Below are 9,716 nucleotides of genomic sequence, written 5' to 3' on the forward strand. Positions count from 1 at the left end.
ATGTACTCTACATCATTCTCAATTGACCTCATGAAGGGGTACAACCCCTAGCTGACTTTTAAGGTACTTAAAAGTAGTCTTAGGAAGAGGTTTAGTAAAGATATCTGCAAGATGCTCCTTGGTAGAAACATGTTCCAATATCACATCTTTACTCTGCACTTTTTCCCTCAAGAAATGATACTTCAATTCAATATGCTTGGTTTGTGCATGCAAAACAGGGTTCTTGGAAATATTTATGGCACTAGTATTGTCACATAAGATCTTTACAAGTTCTATAAACTTCATCTTGAAACCCTCCAAAATGTGTCTCATCTAGATAGCCTAGGTAAAATCTATAAGTTGCAACATACTCAACTTCAGTAGTAGACTATGATATACAACTCTTCTTCTTTCTACTCCATGAAACAAGTCTTCCTTCGAGAAATAATGTTCCACCGGTTGTGCTTTTCCTATCATCAACATTACTTATCCAATCTACATCTGTATACACCTTCAAATCAAAGTTACATGCATATGGATACCATAATCCATAGTCAATAGTACCTTTCAAATATCTGAATATCCTCTTGGTTTCTATCAAATGTGTTTTCTTTATACTCTTCTGAAATCTAGCAACTAGACCAATTACATGAGCTATATCTAGTTTGATGTGAAGAATATAGTACAATTTCCCAATCATTGACCTGTACTTCTTTTCATCAACAGATGTGTCTTCATCTTCCTTAGATAATTTACAACCTATAACCATTGGTGTCCCAACTGGTTTACAATTTTTCATACCAAATGTCTTTAATACCTCTTTCACATATTTAGACCGTGTGATGAAAATACCACTCTTCATTTTCTATATTTGCAAGCCTATGAATTTTTTTATCTCCCACTAGAGACATTTCAAACTCACTTTTCATTTCATTTGCAAAGTCATTGCTCATGTCATCATTACCTCCAAATATGATATCATCTACAAACACTTTGTTGGTATTTTGGATATGTTGATATGGTTTTGTCATTGATGTCAACACCTATTAACACTTATCAACTTTGGCACTTTGGAGGATTGGCAATGTTCACCAGCAAACAAGTGACTTATGCACAATCACCGGTATCTGGTTCACCAACAGGATATATTGTTCATCGACACTTGGAATGACATGGAAAATATGGTTAAGTTGAAGACATCATTTGGACACTTTGTCTTGGAGATTTGTTCATTGGTATATTCGTGTTTGCATATTTTCTATTACCGGCAAATAGGTCCAGAATAAGCATCGGCAGGCTTATCTATTCCAGATCAGCATGACACACTTTGAAGATGATTTTGCTGTTATTGTAAATGCATTAAGCCGACATGTTGAATCAGATATTGCATCAGTTATTGATTGTAATATCTTCTAGAGCCGACCTACTAAAATTGGTCTTAGGTTATGGTATATATGTAAGATCTTATTTGTAAGATCAATATGCAATTGGGAAAAGAAATTGTAAGAAGGTATATGCAAGAATAAGCAGAGCTATACACGCAGACATCATTTGAAGGTAAAGCAAGGTTTTTGTGAAGGAATATCAGAACTGAATCAATACTGAATCCAGCATATGAAGATGCTATTTTGAGTAGTACATCATTATTGGATTTAACCATCCAATTGTAGTCAGTTTGACTCCTATTTGTGTTTGAGCAATGAGCTCTAGGCACTTGGCCTTTCTGCATATGCAAACCCCATATGTATACACATACTATCTGCACTAGTATCATCTGATTGTGGGTAAGGTTTCCCACCATGGTTTTTCCCCTTACAGGGTTTCCACGTACAAATATTGGTGTAATGTGTTGTGGATGTTATTGTCTTTCTATTTCATGCATTAATCTTTATTGGTGCTGCAATTAACTAATAAAATGTCTACCGGCATAAAGTTTGGTTTATTGGTATTAAGCATTAAGGTTGGCTAAGTTGTTTTTGGTTTGAAATTATTTGACAACTAATTCACCCCCTCCTCTCAGTTATCTCTGAGACCTAACAATTGGTATCAGATCCTAGTCCTCTTTTTGTAGAATTTTAACAGCTTGAGGAGATCCAATGTCTACTAACTATTTCAGGAAGGACAATCCTAAACTTGATGGAACCAACTATGGCATATGGAAGATCAGGATAGAGACACATCTAAATTGCATTGGAAAGGACATCTAGGATGTTACAAAGAATAGCTATATTGCTTCTACTCAAAGTCAACCTAATCCACCTACCTTAGGAAAAGATGAGGAAAAAGATTGCAAAGCAAGGGAAGCACTTTTGAGCGCATTATCAGATCAGAAAATTGTGGGATTATCTGATAGATCTACTGCTAAAACTATTTGGGACCATTATGAAACATTTAATGAAGGAGATTCCACAGTCAAAATTGCAAAACTTGAAAGCTTCCAGGTCAAGTATGAAAATCTGAAAATGGAAGAAGACGAAAGGATTTATGCTTTTATGGAAAGAGTTAATGAAATTGTTTTGGGTATTAAATGTTGTGGAGGAACCTTAAGTGAAGATGAAATTATTTCAAAGTTTTTAAGAGGATTTCCACCAGCATATAAAATGAAAGTTATTGCTATAAATGAGTTAAGAACAATGCCTAATACATCAGTAACTAGGGACACATTGATTGGAAAACTTTCAGCTTTTGAAATTGAGCAATTTGGTCATGTTGCTACTATAAAGACAGATTTAGCTTTTAAGTTATCAACATCATCTGCACCATCATTTGACAAATCTGATTGGAAAGCATTTTATGCAAGAGAACTTGAAGAAAGCAGGAGAGAAAATGAAGAACTTGAAGAACTTGAAGCACTATTTGCAAGAAAAATGCCTAAAGGTCTAGTTGGAAGTAAGTATGAAGGTAAAGCACCCTTTAAATATTTTAACTATATTAAGATTGGTCATATGGATTCAAGATGCCCTAATAGACATGCTAGATTAAGATAAGAGGCTAGAAGAACATACAATCCTAACCCTGAATATCAGAGATACATATTTAAGAAGAATAAAGATAAATCTTGTTATCTTGTTGATGAAGGAGTCACTGATGATTCTGATGAGAATCCGACAGACAATGGATGGGTCTTTGTTGATATAACATAAGATCAACTGATACCTACTATTCAACGAGTAGAGCAGGCCTTGATAGTTAAAGTTGAAGTTAATGATGAATGGATCATTGATTCAGGATGGTCACATCATATGACTAGTGACAAAAGTAAATTCTTAACATTTTCAGGAATATAATGGAGGTCTGGTAAGATTTGGAGATGATAAAAGTTGTTTTATCAAAGGAAAAGGTACTATATCTCTTGTTGGTAAGCATAATACTAACAATGTTTACTATGTTGAAGGTTTAAAGCATGATCTTTTGAGTGTTGGTTAATTAGTTGAGAAAGGATTTTAGTTACAATTCAAGAATGGAAAATGCAAAATTATGAACAGAACTAGTTTGGAAATTGCAACTCATAATAAAACTAGAGGTAATATCTTTCATTTGAATAACAATGAAAAGACATGCTTAATTGCACATATTGATGAAAGTTGGCTATGGCATAAGAGACTTTGTCATGTAAATTTTGATTGCATTGTGAAAATCATGTGAGGCCCTACCCCGAACCATCCTAGCTTTTTAGTGATTTTCATGTTGGAACTATCATGGATGCATTATTTTTATGCATTATGGATATATAACTTTATATGATCCCACGAATTTGATAACATTGACATATTGATACTTAATTTCTATGCTTTGTGGCTATAGAATTTTATATGATCCTAGAATAGGGTAACATTGAGATGATGTATGTCATTATTTGATTTGCAAGACTTTATTATGATCCTAGAAATATGTTGCATATCCTATGAATGGATTAAATTATGAGGGTTATGATGAATTGCTTATGTGAATTGCTTTGATATGTGGAAAATTGTATTGTATAATGTCAATTCTATGCAGAGTGATTGAATTGTATTCTTAATTAAGTGTTTTATATTATATGAGGCTATTGGAAAGTACTAATGTTTAAATTGAGATGCGCATGGAGAATCAAGCCTAGGCCTATGTACGTTAATAAAACCAAGGGTTGTCTATTTGGAGAGACAACACCCCGTATGTATTGTATTTTATTCGTAAACGTAAAATGTTTGCATGAGTGTAAATTATATTTATTGAATTGTTTAAATCATTCAAGGGACAATTGCCATGTGTGTATTTGTGATGTGGAATTATTTTGTAGTGTCACTTGACACATATGTTGTATGTTGTGTTGGCAATTGTCATATCACTTTTTGGAGAGTTTTATTTTTGTTTAATTGTTATATCTCCTAATTATCCTTGAAGGTACCAAGAAATCTAGGTTAGTGAGCCACAAGGAGGGTCAACTTAGAGTTGACCCGTAGGTTAACTTTAGGTGGACTTTCTAAGGGTTAAATCAACTCCTAGAGTCAGTTTTAGAGCATTTTTATTAGGCCTCATGGGGTACCTATGGGTGAAGGCCAAATTTGGCCATGTGTCTTTCCCCTAGGGCTTGTTTAACCACCCAAAAAAGTGGTTTTCCCAAGATGGACGAATTCCATCTATAGGAGTGCCATCCTTGGTTAGATAACTTTCTTGATAGGTGTAATTCCTCTTCTCCATTTCATTCCTCTTCTTGAGGTGCCTTGGTTAGGGAGTGTGTAAGACCTAGGGAAGACCAACCAATGGGAGTCCCTCACTCTAACCAAGAGGTTGGAAGGAGTGAGAGAAGCCTTCTTAGGCTAAAGATTGAAGCTTAGTAAGCTAATCACCCACTCTCCATCTTTGGAGAGTTTGGACAATTTTTGAAAGAAAAACCAGTTTGAGAATAGAAAAATTTAGCTAAGTGTTACAGAAAAGTCTTGTGGATTGGGCTGTTCTTCTCCAAGTTTTCCCTAGAATACCCTTGGCAGATTTAAGGTTGGTATTTTCTTACTTGTTATTTGAAATCTATATGTAGAATGCTTGAATGTAGATGTTGTATCTTACATTGTATTTGTGAAAGCTCTTTGTGATTCTTTTTCTATTTCTGTTTATGCATTTTGTTGTGTTTGGAAGTATCCAAGACTATCTTACCCTTGGGGGGACAAAATGGTCTTGGGGGTGGAAGGAGTTTGACAGCCTTAGAGTGAGAGGCTCTCATCATGAGAGTAATCTCAAGGGTTTGTCCATGTGACCCTTGCTGCATAGTTTTGTTTATGCATTCGGGGGTCATAAGGGGAGCAATAATGACATGTTTGCCTTTTATGGGTCATAAGGATATGGGGGTTAAGATGAGTTTTGTTGTGTTTTCTTGGATGCCATGAGCTGGTTGTGAGTTACTATCTAGCAGATCTCCTCAAGGGTACTTGGTCCACTTCCACCCTAGTAAAACATCACATTATGTGATGAAGTTTCAGCTTGGGAAAGGAATGTTTTTGTTATGTTTTTCCTCTTTGCTTGTTTGTGTATGCTTGAGTGTAAGCCATCTAGGACTTGGTTTTCCAAGCTCGGGGGTGGCTTCTAGTAAGCCTAGGCTGGGAGGTGAGCATCCCATGGTCACAACCTTAAATTTTTAAATGCAGGTTGCTTGGAAAGGAAAGCTAGGAGATGTAAATTTTATTTAGTTGCAGAAAGTAAGAAATAAAAAAAAATGTAATTATTGTAAATATTTTGAAGGAAAGTGATGTGTTATTTAGTTAAGTCCTCATTCATTAGGAATGAGAGACTATTTGGGAGTTTTACCCATTTTTAAAGATTGACAACTTGTGTTCAAACCCTCCATATATGAGAAGCATTTTATTTAAATTCTGTAAAATATTGTTGTTGTTATCTTTATTTAATTCTATAATATTGCTGCATTTTGTTTATTTCTGCAATTTTTGTGTAGCAATGAAAAAGGCAGAAAAAAAAAGGAAATGAAATGTGTTTTAAGTATTTTCTTGCAATATTAAACGTTGTTGTTGTTATTGTCATTTTAGTTTACTTAGAACAAAATAAAATAAACAGAAAGCTAAAGTAGAACCATGAAATTTACCTTCCCTATAGATATCTAAATGAAGTTGAAAATGCTCCTACAGTCATAATTATTTCTGTCATTTTTATTTCTGTTTGTTCATTGCAGAATATTAATCTATAAACAAAATAAATAAAAATAAAACCTTATTATAGTCTTTAGCTTGCTGTTAGTATAACTGTCAGAAAAAAAGTATTGCTGCTAAAAAAAAGAGAGAAGAAATGCATGTAGATATATTCTTAGACTATGAAGGTATAAGTTAATCTAATTATAATTAATTAAATCCTTTCAGAAAATAGAATATAAAAAAAAAAATTTACATCTATCTATGAACAGCCTAAACATTCTTTTTCTTTACATTCCTGCATGCTAATGTATCAATAACTTCCAAAAAATCCTAACCCCAAGAGTTGATATATATATATATACACATTTAAAAATGCACATAAATGTAACAAAAATATATGTTTGAACTTGTTATACATACATAAACACACACACACACAAATATATATATATATATATATATATTGTATTTTAAATACTGTAAGTAAAGAAAAAAAAGAAAATAAAATAAACAAATGTTGGGGTATAGGCCGAACCACTATGTGTTAACATAGTGGATGGCTCACGGGCTGAGCCACTATGTTTACACACAGTGCTTGACGCGGGAGGTGCCGCCACTATGTGTAAACACAGTGGACGGCCCGCGGCCGCCACTATGCTTACACACAATGGACGACACTGGCCTCCACTGTATGTACACATAGTGGACGACACTGGCTGCCACTATGGGTGCACACAATGGACGACACCGCCCGCCACTATGTGTAAACATAGTGGTGACCGGGGGGGGAGCCACCACTATGAAATCCCAACCTCCCCTTCGGCCTCTACCCTCCCTTTTGACCTCCACTTTTCCATGGTCGCCGCCTTGCCCTGTTCGGCCCTGCATAACACACAGTGTACAAAAAAAAAGAATAAACCCTAACCTAGTTTTGGGTTAGGGCAGAGGAAATACATTAAGTTAAGATTTGTTTTTGGGTATAATATGCAACCCTAATCCAAATCTGGATTAGAGTTTGCATACAGATAAAAGACAAAAAATATTAGGGTTAGTTAATAATATAAAAATAAAAGGAAGGGATTATTAAGTGGATTTAAATAAAATATAGGAGAAGAAAATTAATCAACCCTGGTTAGGGTTTGAGATTTAAAAAAAAATAATAATAAATTAAAATAAGAAGAGGGGGAAATACTTTCCAAATTTTTGAAATATTCCCCCCCATATAATTTTAGCCTTATGTGTTATTAATTTAAAACTCCTTATCCGATGTGGGAGAACATTAATTTTTAATATAGTTTATTTTATATAATTTAAAATGGAGGATTAATGTTATATGGATACATTAATCGCATAGTTGATTTAATTTATTCAACTAGGGAAACTATATAGTTATTTGATATATTCGATTAAATACGGACGTTAAGTTATATTTTAAATTGGGGAAAATTTATAATTGAAAATTATCAATTATTTTTATGAATTTTTAACCTATGAGGCCAATGTTGGCTAGATTACTTAAATTGTTAGATTTGAAGGTTTAGGGGAAATTAAAATTGACTATAGTATAAAATTGGATTTATTGGACAAATGACATTGTGGAAATTGAACCCTTATCGATAAGATTTAAACAATGAATTTGTGTGTGCTTGATTAATTAAATTCTTAATTTATGATATCCTCATCATCATTCAATTAGCCCGACATAATTTTAAATGCATTTGAGACATCTAATTATTCCTCAATTTTAATTAGCGGCAACTTAATTAAGATAATTAAATTAACTAACTAAATTGAGACAACCCTCTTGGGATTAATTAATCTCCATTAATTAAGGTCGCTTATTTGAGTTGGATAATTAAACCAAATTTAGGAAAAAATTCTATTGACATCCTAGTTAAGACAAGACTTATTTGATTCCATTTTAAATGTAGTTTGTTTTGAGAGTTTAGGTTTTTTTTTTTTAAAAAAAATTGTTTTGTTTTTAGCTCAAAAGTTTGGGCATGACATTTCGGTATCAGAGCAAGGTTTCCAACACTAGGAACCTTTCTCCATTAGGTTTTTCTTTAATTATTTAATTAATTTAAAAAAAAGATTCCCAAAAATTATTATTTATTTTATTTTCATTTTATTTTCTCATAAGGATGCCTCCGACTACGCGACAAGCTCACAAGCGCGGAAGGGGTCCTAAGAATACACGTATGGCACGCGAGGAGGTTGATAGGGAGGAACCAACTCCAAAAGGGAACCCAGAGGCCCCTCTGAAACCATCGGTTGACCCAAACCGAGACATCTTATTAGCACTTCAGATCCTGATCGGGATAGTGCAGGATAGGCTTCCAGCAGTAGATCATCATGAAGAAAACCATAACTCAGGGAGCCTTAGATCAGCAAATAGGGAATGGAGTAGGAGTCCACCTCCTAATTCCTTAGAGGTCCAGGTTGAGCATGAGCCTGAGTCTGTTCATCTACTTGGACCACCTCTGGTAGCCACACTTGTTTATATTGAGAGGACACATCGAGAACTAGGGGATTTGATCAGAGAGGTTTTGCGTCTCCAGCCACCATCTTTTGGGGGATCTACCGATGGGGTAGAAGCTGAGGCTTGGCTTTTGAGCCTAGATCAGTGCTTCGCATTGTGTTCTTATGAAAGCAATCTGAAGGCATGAGTTGCAGTCCACCTTCTGAGATCATCGACCTCCACATGGTGGAAATAGGAGGAATTCAAGTGTGGTCTAATTTTAGACACCCTCACATGGGAAATCTTCACAGAGAGGTTCAAGGAGAGGTACCTATTAGAGCACTTCAGGTAGTGTAGGATCAATGAGTTCCATGACCTCCAGCAAAAGGGTCTCTCAGTGACCCAGTATGAGAGCAAGTTCATTGAGCTCCTACCTTATGTAGACTACCTGAAGGATGAGAAGCTTCTCATCAACCAATTTATCAGGGGACTTAATGTCAGGATAGCAGGACCAGTGAGGATGGCTGCTCCAGGGAGCCTTTAGGTTGCCATGGAGAAGGCCTTGATAGCCGAGGAGATTCAGGTCAAGCCATAGGACACGAGGGATCGGTTTCAAAACCTAAACCCAACACCCTAGTCTTTTGGGTTTCAGAAACCCCACTGGAAGGGCAACCACAAAAATGCATCAAGGTCCTATAAACCCCCTCCTCCATAGCAGTCATAGCAGAGTCAGAGGCAGAGGCCCCCTCAGGGACAACAGGGCTTTAAGCCCAAGCAGTGGCAATCACAGGGTCCTAGATGCAACCAGAGAGCACAGAGTACATACACACGTCCAGCACAGACTCAACAGTCCTCCAGGGGTGGGTACAGTGGTTCAAGTAGGACAGGTGGGAAGCCTTACTCTAGGCCTCAGGGTGCACAGTTTCAGGCACATGGTGCTTGTTTCACATGTGGAGCCATGGGGCGCATGGTGAGAGAGTGTCCACAGGGTCAGATGGTAGGTAATTAGAGGATGGCAGCATCAGAGTCTACAGTTGGAGATATGGGCAAGTCCCATAGAGTCTTCGTAGTGGTTGACAACTGCTAGGCAGAGCACTAGGCCATAGTCATTGAGGCTACAGGTATGATCAAAGGTATCGGTATTTCTATATTATTTGACT

Source organism: Cryptomeria japonica, chromosome 6, assembly GCF_030272615.1.
Source record: "Cryptomeria japonica chromosome 6, Sugi_1.0, whole genome shotgun sequence".
Taxonomy (NCBI): domain Eukaryota; kingdom Viridiplantae; phylum Streptophyta; class Pinopsida; order Cupressales; family Cupressaceae; genus Cryptomeria; species Cryptomeria japonica.